Below are 22480 nucleotides of genomic sequence, written 5' to 3' on the forward strand. Positions count from 1 at the left end.
CCTAGGTGCCCCAAGTCCTTACATGAATGTTGCTTTCTACTCCTCCCAGTGTATGGCACCAAAAAGCCTGTCTCTCTTTTCTCGAATCCCCTTTTTTCTCTTGGACCCAGAGGCCCCACCTTTACCCTTTGCCCAGCAATTGGCTGCTGCCTTCTTTATTGACCAAATCAAGAACCAATTAGGGAACCAGATTTTAGTATCAGTTTCACCCCATTGGTGGAGCTATGCCAGAATGTGGACCCCAGTCCTGGGAAAGAAGGTAGCATGGTTTTAAAATTACATGTAACACACTCCCTGGACAATCTGTGGTGACTGAGACTCCCAGGTCCCTACTGAGCTCAAGCCCAGTGGACGATTCCAGGGAAGCAGAGCCCTGCCCTATTTCATGTCTTCTGTTTATGTTCAGGCTTTTCAAAACCGACACATTCTGCATGGGAAAGAGAACACACCACAGCTGTCTGTAGAGACTTGGCTTGCTATATATAACATGACCTTTCCACCTATTTTGTAGAAAATGACAAAATGTCATTTTTTTTTTTTTTCAGAAAAAATGGCAGCCTTCCCTGAGGGCAGGCAGCCTGTTTATTGAATGCAGAAGATACATTTACAGAGTACACAAAATAAATACCTGCACATTCTCCATCTGTAGTTCATGGTGTGAAGGCCTGGTGGACCTATCAAAGGCCCAAGGCACTAAACTCCCTCTGTCTTAGCCTCATGTTGGGAGCCGACTTTAGCAGAAAGCGGCTAGATCAACTTTGCAGCCATCTGGAACCATATACCCTGATGAAAGACTTGGTTTTCAAAAGCCTATAACAGCTGAAGCACACTCTGATAAGTATATTGTTTATCCCGCATAGCTTGTTTTGCTGTTTAGTGACCCCAGCTGCAAGGTGCATGTGGTAGTCACGCCTGCAAGGCATTGCGGTGCACGGGCTGTCCACACTATAGACGCCTGTAAGGCTTATGTCATATCAACACCTGCAAGGCACGTGGTATCCACGCACCTACAAGGCACGTGGCAAAAGCGTATAAATAGCTCAGAATTCCCTTCAATAAACGAGACTTGATCAGACTTTCTGTCTTGTCTCCATTCTTCGCGTCTCTTCCCCTTTATCCCCACTCTCTCTCTCTCACTAGACCCTGACCCTCGGACCGGACGGCAGCTTGGGCCAGGACACACTGGCCGCCAAGCATGGAGTGGAGCAGGCCGCAACATTTTGGCCCACAAAGCTGGGCAGTACGGGCCGTGACAGCTTCACAGCCAGACCTACTTTCAGCAAAGAGAAAATAAATCCCCAGTGAGTCACACCCCTGGAGATTCTTGGGGAACTGGTGGGTGGGGGAACTCTGAGGCTGTGAGGCTAGCCAGGATTGGCTATGAGATTATAGGTCTTCAACCCTGTCAGAAATGCAGAATGACTGAGTTAACTGAAATTATGGGAAGCACTAAGCATAGCTTCTAAAACTTAGCCAATTTATAGAGACCGCTGAACACCTGGAAAGCCCCTATGCTACTGAACTTTGGAGCATCAAATCTTCAGCCTTCTGGCCCAGAATCATTTGACAGACCTAGTGATGCAGAATTATTAAGGGCTGATTACTCTGTCTAGGCAGATATAATCAGTCGACTATTCTGCAAGTGTGTCCTTTTCTGGACAGAAATTTGTCTGTAGATGGAAAGAGGCAGTTTTTGCCTTGTGGCTGTCTCACCACAACTGGAGTAACTCCAAAGATGCTCAATTTCTTCTTAGAATCCAAGACAGGAAGCTGTCAGGAGCACAGGTCTCTAATCAAAATGAACACTAATATAGAAGTATTTGTAACGTCAATTCTATGGACTTCTGACGTTCTGAAAACCAAATATCCATGTAAGGTAACCTGTACTTTTGTCTGTTAACTCCTCTCAGCTATTTCTAAATAAAATATAGAAAACACCCTAACAATGAACTCAAAGCCATGAATTTGCTATAGTCCCTTAACTCACAGGCTAACTGTCCCAAATCAGTTAAAAAAGTTTGTTGGGAGCCGACTTTTAGCAGAAAGCGGCTATCAGCTTTGCAGCCATCTCCAGCCATATACCCTGACGTGAGACTTGTTTTTCAACAGCCTACAACAGCTGAAGCACACTCTGATATCCCACATATTTTGTTTTGCTGTTTACTGCCCCCAGCTGCAAGGCGCACGTGGTAGCCACGCCTGCAAGGCATGCGGTTCACGTGCTATCCACGAGCTATCCACACCATACATGCCTGTAAGGCGCACGTGCTATCCATGCTATAGATGTCTGTAAGGCTTACGTCATATCCACACCTGCAAGGCACGTGGTATTCACGCGCCTACAAGGCACGTGGCAAAAGCCTATAAATACCCCAGATTTCCCTTCAATAGAGAGAATACAGGAGACAATGAGAGAGACAATAAAGGAGAGAGAGACACAATAAACGAGACTTGAGACTTGATCAGACCCTCTGTCTTGTCTCCATGCTTTGTCTCACCTCTCTCTCTCTCTCTCTCTCTCTCTCTCTCTCTCTCTCTCTCAACCCGGACCTGCGGAACAGAGCGGGCCTTTACAGTTTGGCACCCAAAATGAGGCTCCGGTAAGTGCTACAAAAGTTAAAGAAGTACTGGGTCTAAGCCTTATATTCCTAAATGTGTTATACAGGCACAATGCCCATGAGAGTACCAATATTCATCTCATTTTTCTATCAATAAGAAGCACATACCAATGAAAACCTTACATTTGAAATCAAAGTAAATTTTGTACAATTTAAGAAATTATAACTTCATCTTGATATTAATTATACAGATTTCTATTAATAGGTTATGGCTATGCAATAAATCCTAGCTAATCTTCCCTGTTCCAACAAAACCACTGCTTTTCCCTAGAACAACAGCCCAATATTAACCACCTTAGTCCACAAGCCCAGGGAATAGGGGCGTTGACTCTTCATTAACTTCTTCAAGCTGATTAAGGGCGTTGAGATATTAGAAGAGGGGTGGGGGGAAGAGTAAGTTGATAAGCCTCTGATGCTGTGTCTTCACTGTATCCAGATGGAATTCCAGGACATCGGAGGTTTGGGCAGGTCTGCTCAGTATGCTTGATGAGTAGATATACCTATGCAGTATATTCTGCAATATGCAATTCTCAGAACAAGTTTTAGTATCAAGAAAAATTTTTTTTCATAGAGGGCTGACATTTTTTTAAAGATGTTGGTTCTAACAACTTTTCTTTCTTTTTCCCTTTTTAAAAATTGGTTATAATATTTACATTTCAAATTCTATCCCCTTATCCCATTCCCCCCACCACCCAGGAACCCCTTATCCCATCCCAACTCCTTGTGCTTCTATGAGGGTGTGATTTTCCAGTTTCTATGATGCTGTTTCCATTAACATAAACTGCCTCCTAAATTTCTAAATCCTTCCATTTGTGTTATTAAATTTCCTATCTTTCTTTTTTTCTCTTTTTTCATCTCTTTTTTTAAATTGGGTATTATATTTACCTTTCAGATTTTATCCCCTTTCAGATTATTACCTTTCAGATTTTATCCCCTTTCAGATTATTACCTTTCAGATTTTATTATATCTTAATTAAAATATAAGGATTTTGTTTAATTAGTGTACTCTATATTGATAGAAGTGTAAGGCTTTTTGTTTAATCATTCTCCATCGACAGAAATTTAAGGTTGTTTTGTTAGACTATTGTTTGAATATACTGTATATGACCCATTAATTGAAAATGTGATGGTTCTAATAATTATTTCTATTGTGTATAGATTGTTAACGTGAGAATAAAAGACAATTCTTAAACAGAAAGGGGATAGGAAGTGAAAACTCAAGGGTTCTTTGGGAAGTCAGTTGTGTCGGATGGTGTTTTGCTGTGGCAAACACGTGAAGAAATATTTTGCTGAAGCAGACACAGGTGAAAGGATGTTTTGCTAAAGCAAGCTCCTGAAAGGACACGTGGTGAAGGAGCCTTTGCTAAGGACACGGATGTATTGGTCCTCCTTATGTTGGGGAGTTGAGCTCCATTTGTTGGGACTCCATGGAGAGAAACGCTCCAAAAACTTGTGGTGGTCTGCAGTGGCTTCTTGTTGGCAGAGTGATGTCAGCTGAGACACACTGTTGTTGTTGTTGTTGAGGCAAGATGTGTGGTGAGGGAAGACCTGTAAAGGACACGTGATGTTTGGAGGCAGTGTAAATAGGACTCGAGGGACTGTGAGAGGATTTGGCTTGCTTGAATTGCTCATCTCTTTTGATCTCCCATCTTTGCTGATCTTCATAGTGTTCAGAGAGGTACAGTTGAGAAATGCTCCTTGCATCCCTTCTGGTCCAAATCCCTTCTGCTGACTTGTGCCTATTCAGCTGAGGCCTAGCTGTTCGAGGCTGCTATCGTGACAATACTGAACTGGACCACACTGCGTATCCTTTAAGTGTTTGGGAGAGGATGGAGCTGCTGCTGATCTGTGAACTGAACTGCTGATTTCCTGGCAAGGCAGGAACCATTTCTAAATAGGTCCACTTCCCCTGTATCCTTTCTTTCCCACTACCTCTGGTGTCTGGTGGGCTGGAAAGGAGGTTAAAGCATTTAAGAACCATCATTAAAAGTAGCCTTTGAAAAAATTAAAGTTAGAGAGTACAGATTTTTTTTTTTTTTAGTTAATTTTGTATCCAGCCACTTTGTTGAGGTGCTTATCAGCTGCAGGAGTTCTCTGGTAGAATTTTTGTGGTCATGTGATGATACTGTGTATACTATCATCATATCATCTGCAAATAATGGTACTTTGGCCTCTTCCTTCCCAATTTGTATCTCTTTAATCTTTTTTAGTTGTCTTGTTGCTCTAGTTAGAAGTTCAAATACTATGTTGAATAGACAGGGAGAGAGTGAGCAGCCTTGTCTTGTCTCTGATTTTAGTGGAATTGATTAAGTTCCCCTCCATTTGATTTGATGTTGGCTATTGGCTTGCTATTTATTGTCTTCATTGTGTTTAGGTATGCACTTTGTTCTCTCATGTCTCCATTAACATAGGTGGTATTGGATTTTGTCTAAGGTTTTTTTCAGCATCTGATAAGATGATCCTGTGGGTTATTTTTCCTTTCAGTGTTTTTATATGGTGGATGACCCTGATGGAATTCATACATTGCACCATTCCTGAGTCCCTGAGATGAAGCTTACTTGATTTTGGTGGATGGGGTCTTTGATGTGTTCTTATATCCATTTTACAAGGATTTTGTTCAGGATTTTGCTGTCAATGTAGAAAAATGAAATTGGTCTGAAATTCTCTTTCTTTGTTGAGTCCTTGTGTGATTTAGGTATCAGGGTGATTGTAGCCTCATAGAATTAGATTTGTAATCTTTTTTCTGTATCTATTTTGCCAAGTAGTTTAAAGAGTATTGGTATTAGCACTTCTTTGAAAGACTGGTAGAATTCTGTCTGAAAACCTTCTGGCCCTCAGCTTGATTTGGTGTCAGTATTGCAAGGATCTTGCTCAAGAGGACCTGGTTCTTAGCACAGTATGTGGGTAGTGTCCAGTAGGCAAGATAGCAATGTATGGAGGGTTGGTGAAGGTTGTCCAGCTGAGCGCAGTCCATACAGTGTGGATGTGGTGGCAGAGATCAGGGAAAGGTATCCAGGAGGACCTGATTCCTAGCAGTCTTTGTGGAGTGTGTGTGTGTGTGTGTGTGTGTGTGTGTGTGCTGGTGGGATACCCAATGTGTACCTGGGATGTGGCAGAGGACTACTAGCAGGGGCAATACCTAAGAGTAAATGTCAGTTGGGGATGGAGGTGCAACAGGACCTGATACCAAGAGGTGTATTTGAGTTTGCAGCTTCCAGGGAGGGTGATCCAAGCAAGGCCTGCCAAACACATGTGACTTTGGCATCAGCATAGGAGGATATCTTGCAAGGTCTGCTTCTAACAGTGTATGTGGGGTAAGAGCACTACATGTCCTGACACCTAGATGTGTGTATGTGGCAATGTCCCCTGTGTGTCCATCTGGGCATGATGCCTAGTGGTCTATGTGGGGTGGCAGAAGAGGTGAACATGTATCTAGAAGGCTCTGACATCTAGCATTGTATGTGAAATGTCAGCCTGGCAGTGTCATCCAGCAAAGCCTGATATCTATATGTTTTGATGAGAGAGCATCAGGTGCGAGCCCTGCATGTCTCAAACAATACCAGTGTACATTGTGTGGCAATGGTGAGGGACTATCAGCAAACACAATATGTGTGGTTTGGGAAAGGTCAGTGGGGTCTGGCACCTCGTGATGTATGTACGGCTCCAGAAGATTGTTCAGGCCAACCTCGTACTTAGACTCAGCAGTGTAGATGGTGTTGGACAGCATGGAGGGAGTGTCAGGCAGGGAATGCTTTCTAGCAGCAGTGGTTGTGGTGATGGAGTTTGCTAGAGAGACTGACACCCAGCTGGGTCTGTGATGGGGAAGAATATTTTGGACTCTGTCCTTCCTTGTCTGCCTAAGGAATTCTCTGATTGGCTTTAATATAGAGCTGCAGGCTCTTTATTCTTTATTATTTTTCAGAAGTGTTTGGGGGTGTTACTAGCCAGACACAGTAAGTCAGATGTACTGAGTGAGAGGTGATAGGACAGGTAGCAAGTGTGGATTAGAATAAACAGATTAATTAACTTATACACACTAGTTGGGAGGTAGCAAGCTGTCTTAGTCAGGATTTTTATTCCTGCACAAAACAGTATGACCAAGAAGCAAGCTGAGGAGGAAAGGGTTTATTCAGCTTACACTTCCACACTGCTGTTCATCACCAAAGGAAGTCAGAACTGGAACTCAAGCAGGTCAGGAAGCAGGAGCTGATGCAGAGGCCATGGATGGGTGTTACTTACTGGCTTGCTCAGCTTGCTTTCATATAGAACCCAGGATACCAGCCCAAGGATGGCACCACTCACAATGAGCTGTCCCCTCCCCCCTTGATCACTAATTGAGAAAATGCCTTCCAGCTGGATCTCATGAGGCATTTCTCAGGGGAGGCTCCTTTCTCTGTGATGACTCCAGCTGTGTCAACTTGACACGCACACGCATCACTATTAAGCCTCAACCTTTTCTAAGTCCCACAATCTTTACACGTTAAATTTTCATTCCAATGTCTTTTAAAATTCAAAGTATTTTTACAATTCAAAGTCTCTTAATTGTGGGCTCCATTAAAATACTTTCTTACTTCAAAAGGAAAAACCATCAGGGCACAGTCACAGTGAAAATCAAACTCCAATTGTCCAATGTCTGGGATCCACTCACGATTTTCTGGGCTCCTCCAAGGGCTTGGGTCACTTCTTCAGCTCTGCCCTTCGCAGCGCACACCCTGTCTTCTAAGCTCGAGCTGCCTGTACTCCACTGCTGCTGTTCCTGGTGGTCATCTCATGGTTCTGGCATCTCCAAAACACTGCTGTCTTCCTCTGTAACTAGGCTTCACCAATAGCCTCTCATAGACTCTCTTCATGGTGCCAAGCCTCAACTCCTTTGCATGACTCCTTCCATCCTGCACCATTGATTGCAACTGAGGCTGCACCTTCACCAATGGCCTTCCATGGCCTCTCACAGTGCAGAGTCTCAGCTGCTCTCATGACCATTTCATGTTTTCAAAACCAGTACCAGCTGGGTGACTCTTACACATTACCAAGTCCAGCTGCAGCATGAGGTACAACCTTGGCCATCTCTGGAACACAGCCTCTTTGTGCTCTCTGAAAACTTTCCAGAAGATTTCTTGTCAATGACTCTAGTCTCTTCTTAATCACCACTAATTTCTCAGCTACAGTTATCCAGCATCAATAGTCCCAGTAATGCAAAGGTTTTGCTTTAGTACTTTGCTTTGATATCTTGTTAATCACAGCTGATTTTTCTGCCCCAATTAACCAAAACCATGAAGTATTCACAGTCAAATCACTAACAGTCCTAATAAGAGGCTTTAATTTTCCCTCTGAAGTTTCACAAGCCAGGTCTCCATCTTCTGCACTGTTCTCAACATTATCTTCCAAGCTCCTACAGAACATCCCACAGAGCTCTTAACATCCCAATGGCTCTTCTAGCCCAAAGTTCCAGAATCCTTCCACAGCTCTCCCGAAAACATGGTCAAGTTGTCACAGGAATACCTCAGTATGCTGGTACCAGTTTCTATCTTAGGGTTTTATTGCTGTGAACAGACACCATGACCCAGGCAAGTCTTAGACAACATTTAATTGGGACTGGCTTACAGGTTCAGTGGTTCAGTCCATTATCAAGTCGGGAACATAGCAGCATCCAGGAAGGCATAGTGCAGAAGGAGCTGAGAGTTCTACATCTTCATCTCAAGGCTGTTAGCAGAATACTGGCTTCTAGGCAGCTAGGATGAGGGTCTTAGAGCTCACGTCCATAGTGACACACCTACTCCACACCTTCTAATAGTGCCTCTCCCTGGGCTGAGTATATACAAACCCATCACACAAGCTAAGGCGTAAGCTACCATAAATCACTATAATCTTTGTGTCATTATTTGGGAGCTGGTGGGTTGAGACAGTCCAGAGATTGTTCTGTGAAGTAGTTCAGGAAATAGCAGTGAGTACAGGCTGGGGGTTGGGGTGCCACAGGCCCTGATACATAACAGTGCAAGTGGAGTTTCATCAAAAGGGGAGTGGTTATGCAACAAGACCTGGTATCTAGCAGTGCCTGCAGAATGGGGAGGACAACAGAGGGTCTGATATCTAGGAGTTTATGTGGGCCGAGGAGTGTAACAGTTCTCAATATCCAGCTTTTTATGTGGATTGCAGAAGGTGCCCAGATATCCCTGATATGTTTCCTACTCACCCACGGTGAATCCCACTTGTACTGCTATGTAACAGGCCCTGCTGGATGCCCTCAGACTGCTACTGTTTTACTACACTGCTAGGAGTCAGTGTCTGTGCCTTGGAGGCCTGGAATCTAAAGGTTGGTATGTGGTGCTGATATGAATGTGTCCATCAGAGTCTGATGAGTCACCAGGCTATTGGCTGCCCCGGTGGTGTGTGTAATAGGTCCTGATGTCTAGCATGTTACATAGGGTGGAGGGGTGTGGATATGCACCTGCAGTAGGGCAGAACCTATCAGGGCCAAATTATTTAGAGTACATGCAGAGTTGGGGTTTTGCAGCGAATGATCTGGAAGTGGGGAGGTGGTTTGTGAGGGTCAGGATGGGGCAGTTAGCCGTTTTCCTTAGATAAGCTGTTTGTGACAGTGTGGGGTCTGTTGTCTCTTTTTACAATCACCAGGTGTCTGGGATAGAAACAGTTGCTTTTCTTCTGCAATCCCCAAAGAGCTGGCTTCCTGGAAACGTGAGCTCAGTTTAGGAATCAGTTTTCCAGATGACATGTCTTTCTTTTCTCTCTGTATAACACCAAGACTTTTATTGGAGTGTCTGTTTGTATTAGGTAAGAACAATCCTGCTGGAAGTGTCTGAGCCAATCTCATGTGTTTGGCTTTAGTAGAGGATGCCGGGTTATTATGTGGTGGTGAGGTTGAATGACTTTTCCTTGATGAACAAACATCCTGTCACCTCAGAAAGAGCAGTGAGGAATGATCAAAGGAACTATTCCACCTGAGTGTAGCTTGGTGAGTCTGTGTTTATTATTGTGGTGTCACACAGAAGCACGGGTGAGTACTTACCTATATGAGCGTCGTGGGCTCTGCAGGTGCATTACCCAGAATCCCACCCAGCATGGCTCATAGCTCTTTAGAGCTGCGTCTTCGGAGCTCCCCTCACACATTGTAGGCAGTTCCACTGAAGAGTCTCCCATTATTTACTGCTCATATGACCTTGGTTAAGTAAGTTCTGCAATCTCCCTGAGCTTAGTGATTCCTGCCTTCTTCATCTCCCTCTTCTCCCTCTTCCCCTCCTCCCCCTTCTCCTCCTTCTGTAGGACATAATGTTTCAACCTGGAGGACAGAAAAGTTGTCATCAGGCCACACCCTCAGAAGATTTAGCTACACCTGAAGCTGTGTTGACTCAGTGTCACCTAGGAGAATCTGCTTATACAATCTAGGGAATGTGTAATGCAAGCATTTGCAGGTGGCTATTTGAGGGGATCTTTTCTGACTTCATTTTTAACCTTAGGATGAAACAAAGGTAGAGAAATTGAAGGTACTGACAGTTCTCATGTATCCTAGGTGAACCTGGAAATGTCACTCCAGCATATCATCCCATGTTACAGAAGAAAAAAGTTGAGGCATGTGAATACTCAGAAATCATGTTCTATGGGCTAGGACATGGCTCAGTGTGTAAGAGCATGTGTGCAAGCTTTAGGACCTGAGGCCTGACAGTCATGCCAAAAGCTGAATGTGGCCATGCCTGCCCTATATATCCAGCACCAGGAGGCATAGTGATTTCTGGGGCTTGCTATCTGCCAGTTTAGCTATAGGGTCCATAAAGACCTTCCTCAAAGGAAAAGGGTGGAGAATTACAGAGCAAAATGCCTGATGTTCTCACATGCACACATGAGCACACACACCTGCAAGTGGTGCTGTGTGTCGCTACTCTGTTAGGAGATGGTGTAACTGAACAACTGGGGCTCTTGTGTTACTGAGTGCAAAAGCAAAATAACAGAGATGGGGCATAGAGGGTGAAGACGCATCGTCTATCACAGGTAAGGAGAGCATGTACGTCCTTTGGAGGGCAACATCTTCCCTGAACACACAAAGCATGTGGATTTTATCCAGTGGTAGATGGGAGAGTGTGATCTTGAGCATGCTCAGTGAAGGAAGGCTGGACCGTCTTGAGCTTGCTCCGCTTAAGGCCATGGAACAAAAGCATCAGAGATAAGTTGTGGGGCCCTGGCAACCAGATGAGGACCCACATCCAAATGATGGAAGAAGAGCAATGATGCTTCATGTTGTCTAAACAGCCATATACGTGCACACAAGGTGCAGAAACACACACACAGACATAAACACACACACACACACACACACACACACACACACACACACTATACTTTTGAAAGATATTTAAGTTATGGTCAGAAAGTGCTGTGAGCATGCACAGTTTGCACTGTTAATTGTGAAGCTGGAAACAGTGAACAGGACTTTATAGGGAATTGACAGAGGGTTTTGCCTTGGAAGGCACCAGACTTGCTTTCATGCTGAATCCACCAAGTGGACACTGGGGTTAAAGGGTGCAGGTTGAACATGGGCAGACACTTCTAGTAAACTTCACACTGAAAAACTACAGTGAGCCGTGTCCACTCACTGGAAGAATGAGTGAACACAGTTATGACATGCTAGGGAGCACTGTATGAGATGAGTGGGAGCACTGCATGAAATGAGTATAACATGTTTGTTTGTGTCCCTTCTGGACTTCAGATCTGGTCTCCTTATTTGTCTGCAGTTGTACAGGTTGTTGATATGGCCCTGGAAAGACTTTTGTCAGTGATGTCTTTTTACCATCAACATAGTCATCCTCAATGATTTTATATACTTGAGTAAGAACATTTATTTAAAGACAGAGCTCTATGTGTCACAGGCTGGTGTACACCGTCTAAGTATTGGAAGATGACCTTGAAACCTTGTGCTTCTGTTCCTCCTGTCTCCTCTGAGTGCTGGGATTACAGGCATGTACCAGCAAGCATGGCATGTGTGGTGCACAGAATGGAACACAATGTCTGGGAACTCTTGTTTCATCCTGTTGAGGGCTGTAACAAAGTCTCTCTCTATCTTTAATCATCTGCCTGCTGAGTTCCTCATTTCTGGAACAGGTGAAAGGCTCACATTTAATTGCAAGTGCTGGCTGGGAATATTAGTACTTCCTCCCTATAATCCATGCTGGAGAGGTGGATAATCAGGAGTTCAAGGCCAGCATCAGACACATAGCAGTCTAGAGGCAAGCCTGAGCTACATGAAACCCATCTTGAACAAAACAAAATAGATACCATGGTGTAGCCACTCTGCAAGTTGGTGTGGAGAACTCTCAAAAAGCTAACAATAAATCCAGATATGAGAAAGCCATACCACCCATTAATTCATTCCCAAAAGAATGGGCACCCTACTTCCCAGAAACTTGCCCTGTTGAATTCATTGTCTACTCTCCCCTTTGTGGGGGAGTGGGTGAAGTGTCCTTCTACTGATGTAGTGAAAGCCTGGTACTTATTCACTATGAGGCCCTTTTCAGCTGCCAAGAAGAACGGAATCATGACATGTCAGGTACATTGCTGGAACCAGCACATATGATCCTGACTGAAGAGACTCAGATCTAGAAACTCAATAGCTGCAGCTCTCAGTAAGTTTTGGATTTTTCTTCCAAACTTTCAGATGTGAGACCATCAAGTGGAGTAACCCCAGAAAACAGTAAATTACAAGGGTCTGGGAGGTGGGGTTTGCGGAGAGGGGGATAAGTGCAGTAAAAAGGGAAACAGCAAACATATGGAGGGAGCATGGCGTTCTCTGGGGATGTGGGAGGGTTGTGGTGTGGGGGGTGGGGGGAGAAACGCTGGGGTAGAACACCATCAAAGATGGCGGAAAAGGCCAGAGACACATTACTTTGTGTTTATGTAAAGATACATAAAGGTCTATGTGGAAGCACAGACAGCCCTCCCCTGTAGAGGAATGCACTGCCCCACGCTTGGGAGCCACTATGTCACGGCCCACACTGCCCAGCTTGAGGGCCACTGTGTCATGTCCCAACCTAGTCTGAGCTGCTCCAGGGTGCCACATGTTTGGTGCCACTATGTTGAGGAATGCACTGCCTGGCTTGAGGGCCACTGTGTCTCAGCCCAAGCTGCTGCTCCGGTCTGCCAGTCAGGGTCTAGCAAGAGAGAGAGTGGGGATGGAGGGTCAAGAGATGTGAAGAATGGAGACAAGACAGAGTGTGATCAAGTCTCTAGTCTCGTTTATTGCAAGGAAATCCCTGGGTATTTATAAGCACAAGCAGGGGAACACAGCTGAAGACACTTTACCACGGGCACCTTGCAGCTGGGGACATTGAACAACAAAACAAGATATGTGGGGAAAACAAGATGTTTATCAGAGTGTGCTCAGCTGTTGTAGGCTGTTGAAAACAAGTCTCTTGTCATGGTATATGGCTCTAGATGGCTGCAAAGATGATAGCCGCTTTCTGCTAGGAGTCGGCTCCCAACACTCCCCCTACCCTGCACCCACTGAATACATATTCTGAAAACTCCCAGATTTCACAGTACTTTTTGCGCTCAGTGGAGCAGGGCCCAGGCCTCGTGCTCTCCACAGCATCCTCCTTCTACTTTGGCCAAATCAACAGAAGCCCTGAGTTTCTCAGCAAACTCCCCGTGCATGAGGTCCCAGCATTTGAGGGTGAAGATGAATTTTGTGTGCTTGAGAGCAGTGCCATCCCTTTTACCTGAGCAATGGGGAACAGCAGGCAGAGGCAGCAGCTTGGCTGTTTAGTGAGTGAGCTTTGGTGATAGTGACATCATTTCTCCAGCCAGCACCTGGGTGTCCTCACTTTGAGCGTCATGCACAGTATACAGTCCACTCAAGTTGCAGAGAAGGTCTTGAGGGGAATCCTGGGGCTGCTGGTCATCCAGTTAAAGTTGAGGGCTTTCCTGGTACACAAGCAAGTGACCCTGGTTGACACCACAGTTCTCTACATCCTGGTGGCTCCATGACAGTTCAGGGCTCTCTGTTCTCCGGGCCTTTCATACAGTACCAACTGCTGTCTCCTCATCTTCATTAAGCAGCCCAAGAGCATGGATGTCTTCAGATGAAGGTGAGCTTTCATGCCAGGAAGCCTGCTGAAAGCTGACCTACAGTGGATAACCCACGGAAAGGAGGGTTCAAAGGAAAATAAGCAGAATCCCCAGGCTCAGTGGAAAGAGTAACAATGGCCATTTTCCTGGCTCCCGAAGGGATGGATAAATGTGTGCCTACACTGGCTTTCTGGAGCTCATTGGAAAGTGTCCCTTCCCTTTTATTTTATGGACTTATATTAGGAGCATTGGTTTTCTTTAAAAGTTTGGTAGATTCCATTTATGAATATGTGTGACCTTGGACCCTTTTTGAATTTTTCTGTTTATTATTCTTTTAACGTCATTACTTGTTATTGATTAATTCAAGCAATTTATATGTATTTGGAAATTTTCCTATTTTTCCCTGTTTCACAATTGGTTGCAGTATAGGTTTCCTATATCTGTTTCAAAGATTCTTAGGTCTGTTCAACTCGTTCTTTTTCTCTTTAAGATCTATTTATTTATTTTATGTAAGTAAGTACACTGTTGCTCTCTTCTTGTTATTTTTCTATGACCCTGAAGTGTACTATGAGACCATCTCACCTCTCTTTCACTTTCCTATGTGGGAACTGAGAACAGTAAAGCTTCTTCTGAACCTGCTTCTCTTGTTTGTAATATCATGGTTTTCTGTAGGTTTAGTGGGGTCCTGTGTCTGCTCGGACCACTCAGGGAGACAGGATGCAGTTTTGACTGCACTTACCCCATGCCAGTGCCAGGTGGTTGTCAGACCATAAAGCAGTCATGGGGACACTGCTCCAGGGATGGGGAAGCACAGACTGATGTCCCTGGGACAGCCAGAGCTGGTTCTGGGGTCCCTGGTCCTGCAAGGACGCCGGGGCCTTCTGGTTCTCTGGCTCTTAGACACCCAGGCAGCACTGGAAGCTGTGAAAGAGCTGAGAATGAAGTGTGGGTCTGCAGGATCGATGTAGCCTGGGGCCAAGGGGGAGAAGAGCGAAGCTCAGGTTGGATCTTGTGAGTATAGTCCTTGACTTGTGGGAGGGCGGCTGGCTTGGCTTGGTGGTTATGGCTGGAGCGTAGAGAGGCCATGTACAGGGAGGAGATTAGATGGGGCTCGGTTGGTGAAAACCTTCTCTATGGCTCCCCATGCTGGATCCCAGTGAAAAGAGACAGTTCATAGTTTTAAGGCATTTATTGTTATGGGGGAAAGTGGATGAGTCAAACTGTACCCTGTTGCAGTAATTATTTAAATAGGCTGCTGGTAAAGCTGACTATCTAACCTGTGGTGGCTCTGCCTAGCTCAGCTGCCATGTTCTGTGGCCAGAGGCCACTTGCGCGCAGCAACTAGAAACCAGCCAGCCAGGAACACCAGCTCTGCCACCCACGAGATGCCAGCGTGGGAGATGGCTCTGCCAATCTTTCACACTGTCTCTGCAAGGCTGGGCATTGCCCAGACCATCCTGCCATCCATGAAGGCCCAATAAGAAAATGAGACTCTCATGTTTAAATATTAATCAAAAGCTTATATATTTAGTAACATTCAATAACAATATGCCCATAGAAAGAGAGTTGTTTCCCAATTAGCTAACCTAAATAAAAGTTGTTACCCAGGACTGCTGTCCATGCCTGCATGGCTCTCCATTGCTCCTGCATCTCTGCCTCTTCCTTTATTTTCTTTTCCTCTTTCTCTCTTTACTCCTCCCACCTTAGCTCCTCCTACAGTACCCCAGTACCCCACTTCTCAGGGCGGGCCTGAGATTGAATACCTTTTGCAGGGAGGAGTTTCTGGGAAAGGGACATTATTGCCTAAGTCTCCAGGCCTTTAGATACCTCATTGAAATGGAAACCTGTTTGGAAGGTCTGTGACCACAGGTCATACCCTCTACCTGTAGAGCTGCTTTGAGTGTTGCCCTTATTTGACTGATGGCCACAAATCTATGGAGGGCTGTGGTCTCCTGTCAGGAGCCTAGGGTCTGGGAACCAGGCAAAACATCTACCATCTTTTTAGGGTCATCAGGGTTTCTAACCTTAGCTCAACCAGGAACCAGGCTACTAGGTAGTGGCCCATGCTGAATAGGTCTCCAACATACACATCACATTAGTTCTGGGTATCCAGTCCTAACTGATCCCTGACAAAACCTCACATTAACTGATAGTCATCAGGCCATGCTGGATACTCCCCTGCCCCTGTACCTTCAACACACTGCTATGTCCTAGGCCCTGCTTGACAGCCTCATACTATTGAAGTCCACACATATGGCTGGGTGTCAGGACTCCCTTAGACATCAGCCCTCATCAGTACATACTACTATGATAGTTACCAGGCCTTCATGGACACTCGTGTACCTCTGTCACACACAGTAATCTACTATCTCCTAGGCCCTGCTGGATAAACTTTTAGGACATCAGTCTTGATGGACATCCCCTCACCAGTCTATGTATGTGTAATGCTAGCACACTGTCCACCAGGCCAAGCTGTGTGGCAGTGTCTATGGGATTTCCAGTAATGTCACTTACCTATCACTGTGTGCGGAGTGGCATCCTCAGTGAAGAGCTGTTTAGAAAGGCATAAACACCCGAGTATTAAGTGGTTAGGTGGCCTTGGTTGTCTGAAAATAGCACTGTGAGGACATCCAGCAGGGAGTGATAAAAGCAGTGTACTTAGGGCTGTGGGAATGGGGGAAGGCAAGTGCCTCGGGACTTAGTGCCTAGCAGTTGTCTGTGGTAGTCGGGGGGATGTCTTAGATGGCTTCAAACCCGGTGTATGTGATGTGGATGGTGGAGAGTGTCCAGAAGGAGCTGAACATGGCAGTACATGTGGGGCCTCCTCAGGGCACATGGTGTGGGGCCTGCTAACTAGCTTGTGTTTTTCAGAAAGCAGCAAGGAGTTGGCATGGTCCAGTAACATCTGTTATCTGGTGTAAGTGGTGTAGCTACTCTGGTGTGTTGTCCATTGAGTCCTGACACATTAAATATTACAAGGGGTTCGAGAAGAGAGTGTCTAATCCTGCCTGAATATTATCACTGTATTTGGGGCAGCAGCATGGGAGAGTGAGAGTTACAAACTTCTAGGCATCAGGCCTTGCTTACATCTCCCTCACAGATACCCCATATACATGGGAAGCTATCAACTCCTGCTGCATATCCCTGGGTGCATACAACCTTCCAGAACTCAGGTCCTGCTGGGTCCTACCCCACATAAACTGGTAGATTCCAGGCCCTGCTGAACAACAGTTAGAGCCCTACACACACTGTTATAAAACATGCTACTGGAACTCTAGCCTCACTGGACACATTCCCTCACTGTCCTCATCACTCATAAAGATGCCTCTATGTTTCAGTCTATGCTTATAAACCCACTGTGCCTCACCACACATAAAAGGCTAGGTGTTACACCTATGAGATCTCTCACCTCACACACACTGCAGGAAATCAGGCTCTGACTTCCTAACGCACACCCTAGTTTCGCTGCTAAGTTTAGTCCTGTTAGGTACTCAACTACCAGACTCAGGGCCCATTTAGGACTCAGGACACACAGGACACCCCTCCTCCTGCCTCCACTGTGCTGTGTATAGTATCAGGTCCTATTGGACCTGCCCCATACACAAAGTGTGCAGGGACAGTCTCTAGGGATGCATGTTCCACTTTTCCCAGTCATTTCCATCTGCACATTGTGTGTTGTCAAGCCATGCTGGACAGTGTCCTGCCGTTTCCCTATAGAAACTCCTAGATATCTGGCCTTTCCCCAGCTGCTCAGCTTGCCCCATGCACACTAATACATCAGACCCTACTGGACTCCCTTGATCTCTGTAGTGAACTCACACCCAGGGCCAGCTGTCAGAGCATACTGGGCATCCCACTGCAGACCTCCACCCTCTGCTACGTTACTGTTGTGTTTCAGGAGTTGTTGCATCTTCTGACAACTATTCCCTCCTTCCTTCAAAGCTCCATTTACAGCATGTAGTGGGCCAGCAGCAGTTGGTGGTATCCAGCATGGTGTCATAGCTAGCAGTGTGTGTGTGTGTGTGTGTGTGTGTGTGTGTGTGTGTGTGTGTGTGTTGGCAGGTTTGTCTTGCTGGTCCTCATATGTACTGGACTGCGTTGGAAGAGGGTATATTTTAGACATGACTTTGGGCAGTGGCAAGGTACAGGATGTCCACGTATGTGCTTGTGCCTTCAATATTGCCATAATGATTTCTGTTCAGTAAGGAGAAGCAAACTTGCTGTCAGACACATTGAATTCATGGAAGATGGTAGAGCCTGCTGACATGTTTGGACCATCTCCTAGGGACTGAAGCTTGCAAGGACTGAATGCAGAGTTGGGTGCATTCCTGACCTTCCTGTAAACTGAACAGTTCTGTGACCAGGTGGAGGAAGCCACAGTTGCTGGACTTTGCACAAACCAATCAGGCCTTCACAATTACTCATGCATGGTCAGATTCCAGAGGAGAGCTTTGTCACCTCTCTTTGGCCTGATGGATATGGGTATTGGCATTTCCTAGCCCAGAACACATTTACAACATGGGTTAGAGGGTGCTGTTGGTACTGCTCAGAGCTACTCAGTACTGAGTCAGTGAGGTATTTTAACCTTTCCAACAGAGTCTGTTTCCTGTGTCTCTCAAGTGATGAAAGAGAAAAGGCCCATCTCTGTGGATGTTGAACCAGGGAGCAGGGAGCATCCCGATTAGGATTGAGAGGTTCGGGAATGAGCCAGGCTCAGCTTCATGGGGATGTGTGCCTGTACACCCATCAGACACCAATGAAACTCTGGATATGAGTGCCTGTACCCTTCATCCAAGCTTGTCAAGCATGGCACATCCATCCCGGCTCCTGACTTGTATATGCAACATGTCCTGGAACCTTAACCAGCACCAGGTGAGCCACCCATGGGAAATAGGACCCTTTGGCCCCATTTGCACATTAGGCTAAAAGGTCTTGTTCTCTTTTTCCTAGCTGATGCTGCAACAAACTTCCTGAACAGAATGCAAAAGTGTTTCAGCTCAGCCTTGAGAGGTGAGCATACCTTTGTGCCTGTCCCCTGGATGGGGCAACATTGGGAAGGGCCATCCATATTCCTGTTCCCTTCCCAGGACCCTGCTAATGTGAATATTACACATACATGTCATTATATATAAACATTCAGTTTTAATTCATGGCAAAAGGGGCTTTAAGAGAAAGACACTCCTGACCTTCATGTGCCCATTCTGAGGGAGGCACAGGGAAAGGTTACAGTGACAGGAGAGATGTGAGTTCATTCTGTTAGGTCCACTTGTTTTTAAGTGTGTATCAGTTTTCCCTCCTCACTCACTAAATGCTCAGTGTTTGATCTTACACTGCATGTTATGTGTTCCTCTATTTCAGGAGCATAAGACCCCAACCTGCTGCAGGGCGGAGAGCAGTGACAACTGGAGCCTTCTCCATAACACTCGTTGACTCTATCTAGCAGGCTTCAAATGCCTAATCTGTGATTCTAGACACAGGAAAGTGGGGCTTGAGGAGTGGCACCTTGGCTGGCCTGTTCGTTCTGCCAGGGCAGGGACCTGCAGTGATGTTCTACTGAGTAGCTTCTTGGATAGTAATTGGTGAAGTCTAAAAGTCTCTTTGAAAGTAGACAGCGTGTGTGTCTAGAACATGCTGGGAACATAATTTTAATAATAATAATATTATCTTCTATAATCTGTAAGACCATTGAATAGTTACAGTTATTTTATTTATTTATGGTTTGTTTAGTTTCGTTTGATGAGCTTCCTGGGATTTTGAACATAGAGATTCAGGTTCTCTATGAATGAATCTCCTATGCCAGTTCCAGTGGGATGAACAACTAATCCTCCCTCCTACTTCCTTCCCTCCCTCCTTTTCTCCCCCCTTTCTTCTTTCCTTCCTTCTCACACACCCTCCTCCTTTTCCAGTCCTCTGTGTCTCCAACCTCCCTCTCCTGCACTGGAGATTGCATTTATTACCATCTTTACCTTGGCCTGGTAGCAATGCCAACAAAAACAAGGAAGCTGAAGTTGGAGAATCCTGACATTATTGGCCAACCTGGCCTGCATTAAAAACAAAACAAAACAAAACAAAACAAAACAAAACAAACAAAACAAAACAAGAACAACCTTAACAACAATTAAAAAAAACCAAACAAACATGTTCCTTCCTAAGTTTATCAGCCTTCCCCTCTAAAGCGCATGGTCATGGCTGTTCCCTGATGGGGTTGGCCTTGCATTTGTCTCATGCTCTAGCTTATGTTTGTTACTCGCTTATTTCCTTTTTTTTTTCTCTATAGATTCTTTATTGTGTCATGTTAATTATTTTGTTGGTTTTGTAATCATAGTTACTAGATGCTCTAATGATGTCCCAAACTTATTTCAGATTAGTAGTAATCTAGCTTTGATAACATAGAAAAACTGTTTCAAATCAGCTGGTTTCTTTCCCTCCTCTGTGCCATGATGGCCATGTCTATTACATCTCTATGGTGGAAACCCATCCACACACTGTTTCATTACTTCATAGGACACCCAGACCTCTTGAGTCTGTTCATTTCTACACAGCCCCTATCACTCCTGTCCTTTCCATATTGTCTGTTTGAATTTGATTTACCATCTGGTACCATTTTTTCCCACACTAGGACTTTCCTTCCCCATTGTGACTTTTAAGGCAGCCACAGCCCATTCCTTTCTTTGTCCTTTGGTGTGGGACAATTTGCTAGGAGCCTGCGAGGTGGGCACAGAATCTGATGCAGATATATCTTTAAAGACTGAGGGTCTCCAGAAGTTCTTGCTCTCTGACTATACTGAATTCTTGCTGATACCTTCTAGAATGTCCAAAAAAAACTTTCTTCCTCATTTTGAGGCAATTAACACCTGTAGCATAAAGGCAGGACACTCATAAAATAGCCTTTTCTCCTTCTCTGCAGAAACCTCTCAGATCTAACACCCAGCCTGCTTGTGGAGTCCCAGAAAAAGAAGGGATTTTAATCTTTAATTGCAAGTTCTATATCCAAAAAATTATCTGAATCCATACACTCAAAAAAATTCTCTGTCTTCTCTTTGTCCTTAGCACTTATGTATCTTTCAGAATATATAATCACATGGTAAAAAGTTCACCATAAGTTTACACATAGATTCAAATCATAAGTTGAATAAGTTAACAACAGAGAATGTTTAGATGAATATCAATTAAGAGTAATTATCTCAATAAACATTATCTGTCACTAGCACAACAGGTTCATTGAAAGTAAAAAACCATAATTTTAGTGACTAAGTTATTATTGAAGTTTTCTACAAGTCAACCCAGTCAACTTTTTTTATCTTTTCTCCTTACACCTATAGTATATTCCCACTGCAATTTTTATAAACTTAATTGTTTTACAACCTTTTGGAATATACTCTCAGTTGTAAATGCCTGCTTTCTATCTCAGAAATAATGAACTCTTCTGAACCTTGAAGACTTGCAGAGTTCTCATTGCAGTTTTGACATGAGAAAGTACTTAGTGGCAGTCCTATTGCTAAAGATCTTAATAATTCCTAATACAATTTTAGGAATTCTTTTATGATCATCATTAAGAATTGAGAAACCATCTATTTGTCTATATAGCATCCCTACAATACAGTACATTTTTGTGGTTCTGCAGAAATGTGCTAAAAAGGGTGAGCTAATACCTAGTGTTTGTTATATAAATTTAATTTTAACTGATAGTATACTAAAGCAGGAATCTTTCCTCCACTCAGTCTTCTCGGCTTTGCCTAAAGAAGCAAATTCAACATACTTCACAGTTCATGAGGGAAGCATCTGGGGAAGATCACCTGCATGGTGTTAGTGTATCCTCGATGGCTCCTGGCATCAGTGGATATATGCACAACTCCAAGCTGCTGTTTGTCTCCAATTTCTCTGTATCTCAATGAATGGTTGTGCATCTCGGGATTCTATGTGGACAGCTACCCATTCCAATGTTTGTTTTAATTTGATCTGGGTCACATGCCGTCTGGTCAGCAAGACCTGGCTCCCTCTTGTCTCCAATTCCCCTGTACCAACATGAATGGCCGTTCCATTTGGAAGTGTGGAACTGGTCAAAGGCCATTTCTCTCTTCACTCGGTTCAGAAGATGATCACAGGCCCTCTGGAATCAATGCCTGACTGTAGTTTGCCTCCAATTCCCCTGAATGTGAATGGGTGGTTGTGCTCCTCGGGGCTGGTGTGGGCACAGCTTATTCTGTTTGCCCCTTTGCTGTGGTGTGGGTCATAGAGGCCCTCAGAAGTATTGGGTGAGTCACCCAGCTGGGTGTCAGTGATTCCAGTTTTCATCCTTGAACCTTTGATTGGTCCCCTATGTTATGCACCAGGATATGCACATTTATGATGGGTGGCAGTTCAGGTGCCATAGTGTAGACGGGCTTTTCTCTTTTTAATGAGTTCTCTGTTTAGTTGCTGGTGCAGAGCTTTTCTTCTTCAAAGAATTTCCCTTCCACTTGTGTTTTTTATCTTGTGTTTTGTGTTGAGGTTTTCATATTGTACAGCATTCCTTGTGATGTTCCTCAAAGAAGTATTAGGAGGAGCCTCTCCTTTTCCTGCTTTAAAAAGGGAAGACTGACTCCAAGCCTTGGCTGTAACCTTGAGCTTGGTGGAGCTTGGAATAGAAGAACTTACCCTCTCAAGCCTTTCTCCCTGGCTTATACCTCTATATCTTATAATACTCTGCCTCTCTTCATGGGGATGAAACCCCATGAGATCCTTCACTTTGTTCTTATCCTTGGGGACTCTGACCTCGAGTTTCTAACAGCTGATGTCTCCTCATGGACACA

General features: G+C 44.7%; 1 long non-coding RNA gene across 3 annotated transcripts in view; it reads left to right on the forward strand.

The window, feature by feature from the left end:
* Window positions 1–22480, forward strand: part of LOC143443261 (uncharacterized) — an 85863-nt gene that overhangs the window by 13804 nt on the left and 49579 nt on the right. Inside the window, exons 2-5 of one of the 3 annotated variants that reach the window (XR_013112067.1) lie at window positions 1141–1301; window positions 2562–2600; window positions 18285–18560; window positions 18639–18698. This is a non-coding gene — a long non-coding RNA (uncharacterized LOC143443261). The remainder of the gene's footprint in view (window positions 1–1140; window positions 1302–2561; window positions 2601–18284; window positions 18561–18638; window positions 18699–22480) is intronic. The other 2 variants (XR_013112068.1, XR_013112069.1) reach the window with 2 other exon arrangements.

Source organism: Arvicanthis niloticus, chromosome 8 (genome assembly GCF_011762505.2).
Source record: "Arvicanthis niloticus isolate mArvNil1 chromosome 8, mArvNil1.pat.X, whole genome shotgun sequence".
NCBI lineage: Eukaryota > Metazoa > Chordata > Mammalia > Rodentia > Muridae > Arvicanthis > Arvicanthis niloticus.